At 46.6% G+C, this 16,809-nt stretch overlaps 1 protein-coding gene across 2 annotated transcripts in view; it reads right to left on the reverse strand.

The window, feature by feature from the left end:
- The window catches only part of ZNRF3 (zinc and ring finger 3), a 153,150-nt gene that overhangs the window by 124,725 nt on the left and 11,616 nt on the right, over positions 1-16,809 (reverse strand). The window contains exon 2 of one of the 2 annotated variants that reach the window (XM_042911490.1): positions 10,657-10,764. The exons of the other annotated variant lie outside the window; for it this stretch is intronic. The gene's annotated coding sequence lies outside the window, so the exon portion shown is untranslated. The remainder of the gene's footprint in view (positions 1-10,656; positions 10,765-16,809) is intronic. 2 annotated transcript variants of the gene reach the window in all.

Below are 16,809 nucleotides of genomic sequence, written 5' to 3' on the forward strand. Positions count from 1 at the left end.
CAGAGCCCTTTCTAAACAGTGCCCTGCGGAGGGGGCTCCCCTCCCATGCACCCTGCATGGCACACAAGGAAATCTTCCCCAAGGGGCAGCTGAGAATATGAAGACCTGGGACTCTATCAGGGCTTTTTATGAGCTTCTACATACCCCTAAGAGCCTTCGCTCTACTGAGATTAATTATATCCCAAATTCAGATTCAACAGTCTTCAATGACCTTGCTGAAATCTGAGGGATCTGTCCAGGTAAGAGTAAACGAACGTTGCACAGGACACTCCCCTGCTCACCAGTGATTTTAACTTAACAAATGTCCCTGCATAGACCACTGAAAGCACAGCCACCTGGAGGGCTGGCAGATCAGCATGGGCTTCTCCAGAGCACACATACCTTGGTGTCTTCGGGGTTTTTTGTTTTTTTAAATCCCCGGCCACTCCACCTCAAAGGACTCTATTAGAGTCCTCCACAGACTCTACCAGAAACCCTGCGGCATCCCAACAGGCCTCAGGTGGGTGAGGCCCCAGAAACGCTCAGGTGGGGCTCAGCTCCTGCCACCTGACTACAAGCTTTGGGGCAATGAGAGGGTGGCAGGCAGGAGGGTGCTTGCCCCATCCCACTAACAAAAGCATCTTAAAATTTACGGACACTGAAAAGTATGCTATAAATAGTTGGTGTTTTGAATGTTGTTGGGTCTCCAGAACAGAGGGGACCTAACAGCTGTGTGGGGCCAGAGCTCTGGCCATCTTGGGGCCACGATTTGGAAATCCTGGCTGGTGTGGTCAAACCATCTTCAAAGGAACACCAAGAGTGTCACATGCTATCTGGAGAGGAGAAAGTCTGTCAAAACTATCAGTCAGGATTTACACACCACAATTCAGCAGAAAAGTGAACAGCACTGAGGGTCCCTTCACGGGAAGTTCCACAATTAAGCAGCAAAAGGGAAAAGTGGCCAGAGTCACCCCCACACCCCAAGTTGTCATGTCTGCCACATTGAGGTCTCTGAGACACAACAGGACCTTCCTGATTAGGCACCAGACAACTTGGAGGACTCATTTACTCACTCAACAAACATTTTTTTTAACTTTGCTCTCCTAAGTGCTGAAAATACAAAGAACAAAACAGATAAGCCTCTTCGACAATTTCTAGCAGGGGAGATGGACAGTAAAATGGAAAACAATTGCCAAAAGTGAAGAGGGTGCCTTATAATTTTAAATCTAATTACACTACAGCTTGACATAAAGAGTGAGTACCTAAAAGGAATTATATTCAAGTGACTGAGTTACTTCTAGGCTCTCCAGACGGTAATTACACTTCAAAAGAATAAATACATCTCTACATTCATTTGTTCTTTTGAAATAACTATCCCCGCTGGCTTTCCTAAAACTGGGGAAGTCGGAGCAAGGGCAAAGAGTGGTAAATAAATTTAGACCCTGGGCACTTAACTCTAAACAGAAATGCCTGAGTCAGAAAAGACTTATGGTTAGCACTGCTTTCATGGGGGGGAGGGGGAGGGTTGCATGTGCGTGTTCATGTTCACGTACAAGCGCCCATGTGCATGTGTCAACGGTCACAATTAAAGATGAATTTATTAAAGTTGCTACTAAAACTTTACAGGACTATTTTTAGCCTTTTAAATATTTCAGAAAATCATCAAAACCAGTTGCTAGAATGAATTCTATCTGGGAATACTGTAAGCAGTCCAGATACTCTCCTTGGTCTGTCTTTACCTGAAGCGAGTCCAAAAGACTCCAAGATGACAAGGGACCCCAAAATCACCTCATATGATGAAGACAGAGAACTAAGGGTCCCTGGCAAGCAGAAAACAAATTGTATTGGTTTTTCCCTGGTAGATGGGGTTGTTGGAGGATAACCACCTTCAAGGATCTAAAGGGCCATTGTGTCTTAGGTGGCTCTATGTTATGGACTGAGATATGTCACCCCAGAATTCATATGTTGAAGTCCTAGCTCCCAGGATCTCAGAGTGTGCCTATCTGGAGATAGGGTCTTTAAGGAGGTGATTAAGTTAAATCAGGTCATTAATCCAATATGGCATGTATCCTTATAAGAAGAGACAATCTAAACACAGACAGTTACAAAGAGATCACACAAAGACACACGGAGAAGATGGCCATCTACAAGCCAAAGAGAGAGGCCTCAGAATAAACCAACTCTGCTGATACCTTGATCTCAGACCTGTAGTGTCCAGAACGGTGAAAAAATAAATTTCTGTTGTTTAAGCCAGCCAGTCTGTGGTACTCTGTTCTGGCGGCCCTAGGACACAAATACTCTCTAGAAGGCAGAACCGGAACCAAGGAGCAGAAGTCTGATTCAGTGTAAGGAAAAAGTTTCTGACAATCAGAGCCCTGCAAAAAGAGGCAAGGGTAGGAGGGATTGGGCTAAGCAGAGCCCTACCCTTAATGCAACAGCAGAGCCTGGGGTCTCATCAAAAGCTACAGAGGCAAGCCCCAGGCTGGGGAGGGCTTAGCTGCTGACAAAATCCATCAGGTAGGTCAACCCCAATTTAAAAAGTTAAAGAAACGGAAAGGAAAGGAAAGGAAAGGAAAGGAAAGGAAAGGAAAGGAAAGGAAAGGAAAGGAAAGGAAAGGAAAAAAGGAAAAAGAAAAAGAGAAAGAAAGCCCTAAGTCAACACTATGAAATATGACACACAGTTGAAAGAGAATTTAAGCCCCTCATCTCGGAGTCTCCCCTTATAAGGCACCTCACAGGGGTACTATCTCAGCCCTGCTCAAGTCACATTCTTCCTACAGGCAACTAGAGCCTGAAGAACATATTTAATCTTTTGTGCATTAACCAAGGTAGACAAACCTGAAAAATGCACAACCATTCAACTCAGCCCAGCACCTCCAAGGCAGAAGGCACCCCAAACCCAGCAGCTGAACCCACAGCCTAAGAGTCAGAGTCGGGGAGGACAGCCATCCCCAAACCCCGGATACTGACAAGGCTGGCAGATCAGCCAAGAGCATTCTTCCAGAGACTTAAACGTGCATTTCATCCAACTCGGGGCGGGGGGGGGGGGGGGGGGGGGGGGGGGGGGCGTGGGGGGAAGCAGAAGAGATTGTTGCCTGTGAACATGTGTTAAAAACAAGAGCAAGTCTAATGAAAAGTCATTTAGGGCTTCCCAACTGCCAGGACACTCCTCTATCTTATCGTCCCACCCCTTGCCAGGTCCCCATAGCTTGCTAAATCGCAACAAAGGCATGCCTTCTCCATCGCTACAGGACAGGCTGCTTGGGGCTGGTGCCGGGCTTGCTCTAGTGTCACACCCACTTGGAGGGTATTTCTGCTCAACTCCATGGATCACCCCGTCCCAGCAAAAACTAAATTCCTCAAAAAGAAGCACTGTTTCTTGGTTCTTTTATACTATCATACTATACAGCTCCCCATCCCTTCACCCAAGTACAGAGAAGACTACAAGCCTACAGAGCTGAAATGGAAGAAACAAGTCCTATCACGGGTGAAAGGCATTCAGGCCATGGTGGTGATGACCATATCCCAGGGGCCCGTGGGAAGCGATAAATTAACACTCTTAGCTTTCCATGAATGCAATTCAATGGGATACCAACTGGCCATGCACAGACCCTACCCAACTTAATAGCAGCTAGCTACTAGAGTGGAGCTAGCAGGTATTTGAGAAAAGGAGTCCAGTGATCAAGTATATTTGGGAAATGCCAGGTTGAATAGAGTTCATTTAGACTCCTTTTCAGCAGGATTTCTCAGAGTCATTAATTCACTACTGTGCCATCTAAATCTCCAAGAGGGAATGATGATAAACAGCATTCTCAAAGTCAGCTCACCACAGAACCCTTTCCAAAGCATTCTGCAGGGCTGGAGTTCTTCAGAAGACACCTTGAGAAAAGCTCATCTTGAGGCATAATCCACAGAAATCTACATTTGGCCTTAGAAAGTGTACCTCTATTCTAATACAAGTGCACCCAAGGTCCTAAAAATTCACAACATTCCTAAGCCAAAATAAAACAAGCCACCCAGTAAAGACACAAATCAGCAAGAGCTGGAAAACTGTGTCTGGGAGCCTAGACCATCTTTGTCAATCCCAAAAGAACTGTCTTACTGGAACAACAACAAAGGCAACGCAGCCTCAGCCTCTCTCCCCTGGAGTGTTTGCTCTGCACCTGACATCTTTCCTAGAGACAGAGAAGCAATAACTGAGTGCTTTGGTTGAGAGGAGAGCTCCTTGATCCCCAGATGTAATCCAGCACAGCTAAGAGATAAGGATCAAGCCTTTAAAAAAAAAAAAAAAAAAAAAACATAAAAAAAGTTACTTAAGCAGAAAGGAATAAAGGTCACAAGGGGCTGAAACTAGGAGAGGGAGGGGAAGATGAAAACAAAATTAAACATTCTAGAGAAAATTCCGCCTGGCCCAGTTCATTTTGCACCTCTTGCCCTAAATAAAAAAAAGCTGACTAGTACTTTGGTCCTGGCTAGAGCAAGCAACATTTCTGGAACAACTTCACCTTGGTTACATATTTCTACATTAAACATTCCAAAGTTGCTAAAGGCCTCCCAGGAGCATCTGCTCCTGTTTCTCGGGAGGGAGTTAGTTCCTGTGGAAAGTGTTTGTTTAGTTTGATTACAACTTTGAAGAGGGGTAAGAATTCTGGCCCAGAAGAATTTAATGGCCAGGCACTTCTCTTACATAATTTGTAAACAAACAGAGTTTATCCCAGTGTGGCTCATTTGGCTCAATGGCTGGATTTAGGAAAATATATTCCTCATTCATCTGGGAGAAGCCACAGTAAGGCCTGTCAATAACCAGAAAAATGTCCAAACCAGCCAGTCACTCTATTGCCTAATCCTGACGGACCTTGAAATCTCTCTTCTGAAACCCAGGACTGTCAACAGATAGAGTCCCAACTTCAGTTATGGGTTATGGGCAGAACCTGAAAAGCAGCTGATGAATCGCTCCCCAGAAGTTTCTACACACTCGTGGTATATAAAAAAACCCTGGGGGGTGGGGGGGGAGGGGGGCGGCCACAACAGCAGATTTCCCCAAGGTGTCATGAAAGGTTGAGTGTATGGGTGGAGAGCAATTTGTTACTAATAACAGTTAAAGGCCAAAGTTGGCATGTAATTTATTTATCTTTAATAAAATGAATTCAAGGTTGTCACTAGAACTTGTTACTTACTCCCTTACATTCCAGACTGCTCTCGGGGGTAGGAAAGCACAGCCCCTGACTGAGCCCCCAGGCTGCTGTGATTACAAACCATGCTGCTGGAGAGCTCGAGGCCAGGGAGGTCATGTTATCAAAAATCTGGCCCTACACATGGACATCATCTACCACGAGTGGCTGTAAGATCCCCTGGTCTCTATAATAAAAGGCAAACACCTTTTGCTGGCATGCAGGACCCCTCCCCCAGTCCATCGCCTACTGGCCTCTGAAGTTCGCTTCCCTCCCAGATTCTCCAGTTTGAGTGATTCCCCCCTTCCTGTTCCTGCCCCGCAGGAAGCCCCTAAGCATACATATCCTCCCTCCAGGAATCTCACCCAGCCCCCACACCCAGTTTACAGATGTGGGGTTGAGGCTCAGTTTAGCTGGCTCCCATTTAAGTGTCAGATTGGGGAGCGGGTCAGGTCTCCTGTCTCCCAGCCATGGCCTCGCTCGGCCTCGCCTTCCTCCTTCCGCTGCCACAAGCACATTCCACAGTAGGCCACCTCCAGATCTACTAGAGAAAGCCCCATTGGATGCCAACCCAGCCTGGGTCGCAGCTTTCCCCCCAACAAGTGTAGGTAGGGGTGACTCCAGCCCAGCCTTCTTTAAACCCAGGTGGAGGCCCACCCCCAGGATCTGCTCAGCATTTCTAGGTGCTTTCCCTCAGCCGTGGGCTCATGGTCCTCAGCCCACGCACATTATAATGCCACCATCTCAGGGATACATTCCATCTTTCCCACTCGCCCATGAGCCCACCCCTACAGATAATCAGGAAGAAGCCCGCCGTGATTCTGTGAACACTATCCAGAAAATGTCATGCCCCACATCCATCAAAACGCTCCAGGAAAGAGGGCATTAAGCTTGGCCAGACACACCTTTAAATAACCAAAGCCTACTGCAGACTTCCTCGCCTTCATTCTGAGAATATAGGACCAAGACAAACCACAAAAAACAGCTTGGGATGGTTCAGATCCACGGGGGAGGACAAAGCACGAAGTTATTTCACTTTGTTCCCTCAGTACCTTCAGATCCAAAATCTAATGGAGATGCAAATTTCATCAAAATCATTGGGCAAATTAGGAAGTACATGTGCTAAAAAGAAGGTGCTTTTCCTTTTCGCTAAACTACATTTCTAGGAACCTAAGCACACAGATCCGATTTGCATAATCGTTCTATACCCAGCAAGAGCAAATTTCAGTTTGACTGTTTTCTGAGAAAATTAGTACAGCGAAAACCATCCTGGTCTCAGGGCAGGGTCTGTGGTAGGGTTAGTTAACAAGCTGTCCAACAGGAAGCCCCCAGGACAGGTCAGTGCCTAGAGTCCTTGGCTCCTGGTCGCTGTCCGTTCCCAGAGGGCAAGTTTCCACAGAGACTTAAGATCAGGAAGCGCTTCAGAGCTTTGGAAAGTGGTTCAAAACCAAACAGTGTTCTTCAGACAAATGTGCCTAAAAAGCCCAACTGAGCCACTAGGTCCTTGCCTGGGAACCAGTGATCTGCACTAGACCATTAACTTCATCTCTGCTCTCTGCCCAGACAGATCTAATCGCCAATTTAAAAACCCCAAACTGTAATCACGGGTCCTATCACTGTATTATCAATGCAGGCTTTCCCTGTCTTGAGCAAAACAAATTGCATCTAACTGACCGCGCATCCAGCAATCCAGCTAAGCTGGGGGAAGGAGTACGAACGCGGAACAGATTTGCTCCCATTCCTAGTTCTGATGGGAGGCGGGGCAGACACATCCCATATGACCTGGGGCAAACTTATGCTCCTTAAGAATTGCTGGAAAATGCAAACATCACCACGTACAGGCCCCAGTGGTACTTATTCAACCGTCTTGGACTTCTTTCTGCCCAAATTTTGCTAGCTAGTGATGGCCCACTTATCCCCTCCAGAGTAGACTTGCACACTAATGGGTCACAACACTGCTTTGAGATGGGCTCCCAGGTGCTACTGCCTCATCCACAGCATGGCCAGCGTGTGCCCTGGACCAAGGGACAAAAGAATGCCACCAAGATGCCCACAAGAAGGTAAATAAGCATATGGGGCGCATGGCTGACTCTGTCAGTTAGGTGTACAACTTTGGATTTCGGCTCAGGTCATGATCTCACGGTTCATGAGGTAGAGTCCCGTGTTGGGCTCTGTACTGGCAGTGTGAAGCCTGCTTGAGATATTCTCTCTCTCTTTCCCCCTCTCTCTGCCCCTCCCCAGCTCACTCTCTCGCTCTCTTTCAAAGTATATAAACAAATTTAAAAAACAAAACAAAACATATGAAACTTGTCAGGGGTTCTTTGGAAAGAAATCTGGGCTTCGATTAATTCTCAGTTAACTCTATGGAACCAAGTGCAATGGCATACTGCCTTCTTTCTCTCTCTCTCTCTCTCTCTTGTTTACCCTTCTTCTGAACTATCCTTTCAATCAGTTGCTGTTTTAGCTGAATATAAGCTACTTTTAATGTGAGGTTAAACATGCTACTTACAGAAAGCATGGGTACCAAAGCTGAATATAAATGACCCACTCTAGTGCTGCCCTCAAGCAGAGATAAATAAAAAATTAACATTATTTTCATGGTCCAAAAGTAGTCAGAGCAACCTCTTAGTTTCAAATCAATAGCGTATTTAAAAAACACCCACTTCCCACCAAAAGCTCATGAATGCAACAAAAAAGACACAGAAATGACCTGAAATCTACCTTAGAGAAAGGCTTATTTGGGTTCATAAGTATATAAGGACAGCAGCCCCACTGGCTTTCATCAACCAGTTCAACAAGTGAAAGTGTGTTAACCTCCATTCTGGACCGTACACTGTGGACAGGGAGAAAATTCTACCACACAGCCATCCTCACAGTTTGCAAAGGGGTGGGGGATGTGGAGAATGGGACTTAAGTTTCAAGACAGCCAATGACAGAGCAATGAAATTCTGCAGAGAAAAAAAACAGGGTCTGTAATCAAATCTGAACATGGCGCTGGGCTGGAAAACCAAATCAAAGCAAAATCTTATCAACAAATCCCCATGGAACCAGACCATGAGAAGGCACGGACACCATCTGGGCACTGTGGGGAACAAAAGGATCACCACCTGCTCCCTCAGCAAGTCGCCTGTACATTCTCAAGGACCATAAAGCTCTCATGTACAAGAGACCAGAAAAATTAGGGGAAAATCAGATAAGATTAAAATAATAGTCGAAGGGATAGCACAAAGCAATGCAAGATAAACTGTCAAATGAAGTGTGGCTCTGCCATTTTGCATCTTGGGGTTTCTTGTGAAAATGACTTCAGGGAATCTTTCTCCAGGTGGCAATTAACATTTTAGCTCAAATTCCTCCAAGGGACAGGGAGGGGGTAGGGAAGTAATCAGTGTGACTCAAAGACTGCCTAGCACGGGAGTAAGCACTCAAGACATATCTGCTGGGTGAAAGAATGTAAAAACCCAAGCCAATGGCTCTGCCCTAGGCCCCTGCTAAGCAGTAGCACATCTCTCCGCTGTAGCTGCCAAGTTTACCTGGTTTACCTGACAATCTGATAGCTGCTTTACCTGACTGTCTCTCCCGCAGGACTGTGAAGTCCTCGAGGGTGACGATTCTATAGCAGCAACAGTCACCAGTGCTAACATGTATTGAACATTTACTGTGTAACTTACATATATTATCTCACTTAATCCTCACAATCCTTTGAGGTACAATCTATACTGTCCCTTGTTAGAAATGAGCAAACAGGTTCAGGAAGGTTGGGTGACCTGGCCAAGATCACAAGGCAGTGGCGGAGCCAGGATGCAAACACAGGCCTGTCTGGCTCCAGGGATGTGCTATCCATCCCTGTGTCCCTTGCATGGCGACAGCCTGGTCAGCTCTGACTCTCAGAACACAACACACTGCAGATTTTAGCTTCAAGAGGTTTTCTTATCTGTAAGAGGTTAGCGGATCACCATTGGATTTGCCAGCCTCAAACTGCCTTACAGTGAGGTTATAAACACACTCTTGAGATCCACGTCAGCTCTCCATTCGCTAGCTGTGTTAAGACCTCTCTGCAGGGACGCCTGGGTGGCCCAGTCGGTTAAGCATCCAACTTTGGCTCAGATCATCTTGCGGTTCGTGAGTTCGAGTACCACATCAGGCTCTGTGCTGACAGCTTGGAGCCTGGAGCCTGCTTCAGATTCTGTCTCTCTGCCCCTCCTCATCTTGTGCTCTGTCGCTCTCTCAAAAATAAATAAACATTAAAAAAAAAAAAAAAAAAAAGACCTCTCTGCACCTTGGAGTCCTTACTTAAAAAGAAGAGGAATAAAACCTCTGTTGTTCAGAATCCTCTCGAAGATCTAGTGAGACAGTGGAAAGCCCCAAGGACAGTGTCTAACATGGTATTCATTCACTCATATGTTTCACCAACCATCTATGTGACCTTCAGCCCTAACAGGCTTCCATGTAATAGGAGACAGAGCCAGCAATGATGGCGGCAGCCATGGAAAGTTCCGGGCTTCTGTCAGACAGGTCCAGGTAAGTAACAACAGCCCAGAGTTCAATAACTTGGATTGTTTCACAAGCAGAATGTTTACCCAGAGTCCAGGCTAGAGAATCCACCGTCCTCTGTTCTGTCATTTGTTTTGATTGGTACAAAGTTTTCTTTTCCTTTTTCTTGATGGTTTAACAAATCTGCATCGCAGCTCTGTTTTTCCCATCCCTGAGACTGAAGTCTATGATTCTCTATTACTTTCAGCCAACAAGTCTAGCAGAGCCAAATGGAGCAAGCCTACAAAGATCAGGAGAGAGTACTGTCTATCTGTGTTTCCTGCCCCAGCTACGGCACTATCTGCTGAAGTTACATTCTAACATAACTTGCCGAGGCCTGGTCACCGTGCGCAGGCAGAGGAGGACATCACAGCCTGGTCATCCATAAAGAGACACCTCCACACACATTGCCCGGATCTCCACACTGATCTGAACGCTTTCAGGTCAGCCAGAGAGCAGATTCCTGAGCCAAATCCGAAAAAAAACTCAGCCTCTAGAAAGTCAAGGGACAAACAGAAGTGTCTTGAGCAATCCCAAGCAGGCAGGATGATACAGAGAGGTGGCCTTTACCAAAGAAGCTAAAGGAAGGGTCAACCTTGTGTGAATGCAGCCAAAGAGCCTTCGCCAAAGCTGCAAAGGAAACAAAAATAAACCAACAGGATAAAAGGAAGGCTGTTGCATGAGGAAGAACTTTTGCTCTAGTTAAAAAAAAAAAAAGAGAGAGAGAGAAGAAAAGAAAAGAAAAAGAAAGCACACACTGAAATGATCTAAAGCTGCCTATAAATATTTGGGAACATCAAAGGCGGTCCTGTTAAATTAAAAATGCTGTCACACAGATAGGAACTAGCCTCTAGCACTGCCAGCTTCAACATGTGAGCCTGTGATCTGAGGAGTGAGGGCTCAGCTCCTCAAGAAATCTGATTCACTAAAGAAAAAAGTGAGCGAGCAGTTGAGTTTTAATAAGGGCATTAAATACCTTAGGAATGAGCTAATTAGGGTTTAACTCTTTCAAGATTGTCCGGGCTCTTAAGAATGGTGTAAAGGAAAAGCTCCCTCCAGAATCTAGTTAAATCGGCCTCGAAACCTGCAATGTAAAAGAAAAGTATTAAAATAGCACCTTAGGACTTCAAAGCTGGTAAATCCCACCAGGTCCCCTCAGACTGTTGGCAGAGGCCGAGTGCAGAGAAAAGAGGACGCTAACTCAGAACCGTTCTCTGAGGTGAGGTTACAGCACTTGTTTATTTAGAGGGTTTTTTTTTCTCCTACTTGAACTAGATAAGAGCGAGCTCGCTCTCTAATACCAGGTTCATGCTGCCCTATGAGTCTGCCCTTCACCCAAGTCACTTTGAGGGTGCTGAGCAAGAAGCTCTCCATCTACCCACCAGGCTACCTTCCTTGCGTGCCACACGAGAAATTACAGCTGAGCCTCTGCGGACACGCTCAAGGTCACTACGGGAAGTCACCCAACAATTTCCCTGCATGCATTCTGGATCAGAATCCTAAGGAAACCGGGAAGAGTCCCCAGTTAGGAAAGTTCCATCAGGACAGCAGATCCTTTCAGGACCAAGACTCTTGGGCCTTGACATAGAAAGAAGTGTAACCTCAGAGACAGCAAGGAGAAAAGCTCACCTGCACAGAAGGAGAAGGGGCATCATCTTTCCATCACCCAGTCTCAGGAATGTGACAGAAGGGGGTAGACAGAGATGAAAACTACCTTCTCCATTCAAGGAGAGGAATGCACAGCCCAGTCTTGGCAGAGGGTGGTGGGGGAAAGTAAAAAAAAAAAAAAAAAAAACCTACAATGCACTCCTATCATTCCCATTTTTAGAAAAAGTCAATGTGTCTAATTTGAGGGTTAAGATTAATAAAGTATTTGCTTTGGCAAAATTGCACACTGGATCAAACCAAGTGCTGAAGTCACTTGTGCTTGCCACAGGCCCCACATAATTAGGCCCCCAGAGCACAGCCTTAGTATATCACAACATTCCACGTGCCCTGGCCGGATCCAGAGGAGCAATCAACCACCCCGCTTTCCTTTGGAGCAGTGGTGCCCGTATGCAGGCCATGTGGCCTCAGGAACAACAGACAGGCTTGCCTAGAAACACAGCCTCCTCTACACACAACTTGCAGTTCACATGTACGTGTGTGCACGTGCGCACACATGCCTGTCCGACAGAGCAGAGCTCAGGGTACAGATGATGATCTAGCTGCAGGGTGTAGGGGTGAGCGGACGAAGCAGCAGCACAGTGTACCTCCTGGGAAACAGGTGAAAGAGGGAACCGGGGCCCAGGGAGGAACAAGCAACCTGAGCCTCTTGCACAGCGCTTAAATGCCACTCTGGGGAGCCCCTGGGCCCCCACCTGGGGAGAAGAGATAACGGTAAGTGGTCAGACACTGAGTGTGTTAAAAACAACAACAACCCCATTTTACGATTTCTTCTCAATGACTAGCACCTTTGGATTCTTTCCACTTGATAAGCTACCACTCTAGAATAAAAATTTAGAACGACAGCACGTTAGGTATAGGTGAGGACCGACATAAAACGATGTAGGCTATTTTCTTCATCAGCAGCCTCACTGTCACTAAACACAAATTGTGTGCTGTGAGTACCTCATTTAACCCTCACAACAACTCCAGGGGAGACTTAGCTCCATTTTACAGATGAAGAAACAGACACCCAGGGAGGCAAAGTCGCGTTTCCACAGCAGGTAATTGGGTTCAAACCCAAAGCAGTCTCTCCCATCAGCAAAGGAAATCCAGGACCACTCCTTCTGCAAAATTTACAACATGCTTTAAGGAACGTGGCAAACTTTGGGTATCTACGTAGCGAAGCTGAAAGCTGTTGCTCCCAACAGCCGTGTCAGTGTTCGATGACACGGAAGTGTCCTCCCACTTGTCTTAAGTGCAGTTGGCTCAAGGTTGTAGCTGTAACACAGAACTAAGGAGAACTTACACCCAAATCAGGTTAGAATCCAAAAGTTAAACTGTAAGTTTTTCTTAGGAATACACGTGTATCTTCTCCCATACAATGGTGGTGTCACTTCTGCTCCACAAAAAGCCTACCCATGTAATTGCTGAGGTACCCAAGGTTTGGGGACCCCACTCGAGTCAGCTCATCTCTTGAGAGCTAACACAAAGCAGAAAAGCGGCCAGAGCAGAGATCAAGAATCTGCATACTAGGGTACCTGGGTGGCTCAGTCGGTTGAGCGTCCGACTTCGGCTCAAGTCATGATCTCACAGCTCGTGAGTTCGAGCCCCGCTTCGGGCTCTGTGCTGACAGCTCAGAGCCTGGAGCCTGCTTCCGATTCTGTGTCTCCCTCTCTCTTCTGCCCTCCCCCTCTCGTGTTTTCTCTCTCTCTTTCTCTCTCTCTCTCAAAAATAAATAAACATTAAAAAAAATTATTTTTAAAGAATCTGCATACTAAACTCCCTATGTGCCCCTGATATCTTGTTTCCCAGTGTTACACAGAATTCTAACCAACACGGTTCCCTGGTTTTCTAGGAATGGACAAAAATCAGAAACAGCATGTAAGAATTGCTGAGAGAGAGGCGAAGAGGGAATAACACAAAGGTGCCATATCAGCCCACAGGGAGACGGCCTCATGCAATGAACAATTCCAGGGGGTGCCCCAATGTATCTGGGGTCCATATTATGACCAATTTACAGCAAATGAAAGCCACGTATCTTGAGGAAGTAAAGCTGTTCCTAATTCACACAAGACCCTTCAGGCTGGAGTGGGGAAATATCAAAAGATTGAGACACCAGCCCCACCCTGAAGGAGGATCCAATCTAATGGGAGAGTCACACAGCTGACCCCAAGTCAGCAAACAAAGTCTAAATGTGTGGTCAGCCTCCCCTTCTGAATTATTAAGTTTCTACTGGGGGGCGGGGGTTGTTGCTTTTTTCTATTTTGAGCCTTGAAGGCAAGCCCCCACAACACAAGACTGCCTGAGCTGTTGAGCCTGTGAAAGTCCCAGCCTCCTCCAGCAGCTCAGCTCTCCTGTCCAGAAATGCTAGGACGACTCAGTCGGTTAAGCGTGTGACTTCGGCTTAGGTCATGATCTCACGGTTTGCGGGTCTGAGCCCCATGTCAGGCTCTCTGCTGACAGCTCAGAGCCTAGACCCTGCTTTGGATCCTTGGTACCCCACCCCCTCTCTGCCCCTCCCCCTCACTCTCTCTCTCTCTCTCTCTCTCTCTCTCGCTTTCAAAATTAAATAAACATTAAAAAAAAAAAAATGCTAGGACAGCGGACGACGCCCATGAGTCCCATCCTGCTCCGCCAGCCTGGGCCCCATCTGGCTTACTAGACCTGATCAGTTCCCTTCCGGACACTTCACTGCACAACACCAGGCACCGCAGAATTCGTCGTGCAAGACCACCATCTGCAAAGGGGCAAACAGCATTCCAGTGTGGGGTGCCAGGGGCACACCCCTCCTCCTCCTGTCCTAACTCAGCCTGCCAAAGCTTAACAGCTAGGCATCTGAAGGTACCACCACTGGGTGATGGCATTCACAACCACGGTCTTTGTTGAGTACAGGAGAATAAGTAGGGGAGAGGATAGGCCTTCCTGGGATGGGGAGAAGAGGGGAATGAAGATAAAGAGCTGGGGGACGGAGAGTCCCCCAACCATCCTCTGCCTCATTCTTCTTTTCTTCCCCTTTCTCTAATCAGCCGTCACTAGGTTAGAGTTATCAGAGGGCAAGGGATGTTGGCAGGGCGTGAGAGGAGGGGGTTGGTAATATTAGGAGATAGGAGATTCCCTATTTACCTTGCAGCAAGTAGGGAAGACATCTACACATGGAAGATCCGCCATAGAACTTCCACAGTTTCACAAGAGGACCATTAAAACAGCCTTGCAAAAGTAAATTAAGAAAATTAATTAATGTTATCTAAGCATGTAGTTGAGAATTCTAGAGTTTTCCACAACATCTTCCTACAGGGCCACCTATGGGGAATAATTTCACTTAGAACATTCAAAACTCTTCTGCCCCCATCCCACTGCTGTTTTAGAGCCTCCCCCTTCCAAAAACAAGGTTGGCATGGCAACCCCGGCACCAGTCACCGTGGTCCCTAACCACATCCGCCAGGGCTTGGCATGCTGAGGCGTGTGCCAACTCCGTTGTCTGTAGGGCACTCCTGGCCACAGTGCACGGCAAGCTATAATCAAGTCAGAAACCATCGCATTCGTATAGAACTCGGCTCAACATAAATATTCATTAAATGTGAAAACCTATGGTGATGCAATCTTGAGACTGCAAATTTAAACACAAGAGTCAGGAAATGCAAAAATTACCACTGCCACTGCAACTTGAAATCACCCACACGGCACATTTAATGCCACAAGCGAGTTTCTCATGTGTCCTAGAGATTTAAACCTAATAACACCAAAATTTCAAAACTACACATTAGGTGCTTGTTTAGTTCCCTGGATGACATTCACTAATAGGCATTGGAACATTTCCAGAGTGGATATGCCAGGAAGGGGCACAGAAACCCTCTACTATAAGTGAAATATAACACATCACGGGTACACTCTAGAATCTTCCCGACAGTCCCAGGGCCCATATCATAGCCACTATTCCACAAAAACAACAACAATAACCAAAACAACAACAACAACAACAACTCAATATGCCAACATGTACATAACCAAGCAATAATTCAATAATTCCCATATGTTTATAGTGCACCCCATAAAGAGTAGAAAATCAAATGTTTATTAAATTGAAATTTCAATTTCTTCCACACAAAGCCTGCTGGCCTCTTTAGAAACACTACTGTAGTCCTTTAAAACTCTGCTTTCCACCCAGCACTTAAAACACAGGATCAAGGACCATGCCAGACAGTCCAAATGAGGTAACAATATGGTACAAATTTAAGTAGGGATGTAGGGACCCATATACAGTTGCTTCTGATGGGTCATACTGGAGTTACAGTATTGCTGTATACAGTTTTGCTATTCCTCAAAAGTACCAATTTTCTAAGTGCCACCAAAATATTATCCAAACTTAAATAAAACACACTCCCTAAAAGTCTACAGTCAGGCTGGGACGTTCTCTTCTCCAGCATGCTTTGGACAATGTACCCAGGTAGTTGCATGCCAGGCTGGAAAGGAGTTAAGAGAAGGCATCATCCCCTTGCCCACATCTCCTTTTCTAGCTTCCTGGAGAGCAGGGGCAAGGTGAAATTACTGTGAGTCTGGTCCATCCCAACTGTTTGGAATAGCCCTGGGACACACCCATGTCTGCAAGCTGCTTGTGAATTGTTTCTACAATCATAGAAAGTTCTCCCTCCAAAAAAGCCTCGTCTTTTTCTGGCCACACTAACATCCCCATCACTATGCTATCCCCAAGTATTATGATCTAGAAAAAGGATTTCAATTCGGTAAATATTAGGGAGTTGTACTGCCAGGCAATAGGGGGGTGAGTAAGGCGCAACCCCCGCCTAGTGGGAGCTGTGATCTTGTGGGGAAAGGAAACTATTAACAAGAGGACAACTACAATGAGGAATTTAAGACCAGCTGCCAAGTGAAGGAAGGAGTGCTTGGGTTCAAAGGAATGCACTGGTGGAAGAGGAAACGTGTGATGGGAAGGACTGGACATGTGGCCCCTGAAAGCAGGGAAGGAACCAACCGCAGAGGAGAGGGCACAGAACATGGAGGCACAGAAGTGTATTACAGCAGAAGGGTGCTCAGAATGAACGGCGCAGACGAAGGAAAGCCCAGACCCATTCAGGGAACAAGGGTGGAACACACAGGACCCAGGTCTGCAGCCCAGAGGCGGCAAGCGGACGGGGGTGGACAGGGGCGGACAGGATGGTGCTGGAGGGACTGCCCAGGTCACCCATGTGCTCAGCTGGGTGGTTAACAGTGGGATGGTCCTGAAAGATTTTGATCAAGGTTGGGCTGAGATCAAAGGTTACTATGGAAAGATGAGGCTGGTGGGGGGAGGAAAAATGGACTCCGAGAGCGAGAACGTGAGGCAGGGAGACCTGCGGGCAGCCTCTGGCATGAAGAGGTAAGGTCAGCGAGGAAAGAGGAAATCGAGCACCATCTTGAGTACACCATTTCCCTTTGACCTGGTCACAGGCTACCTTGATTTCGATTTTGAAAAGGCTTTGCAAGTCAA

This window comes from Panthera leo, chromosome D3, assembly GCF_018350215.1.
Source record: "Panthera leo isolate Ple1 chromosome D3, P.leo_Ple1_pat1.1, whole genome shotgun sequence".
Lineage (NCBI taxonomy): Eukaryota > Metazoa > Chordata > Mammalia > Carnivora > Felidae > Panthera > Panthera leo.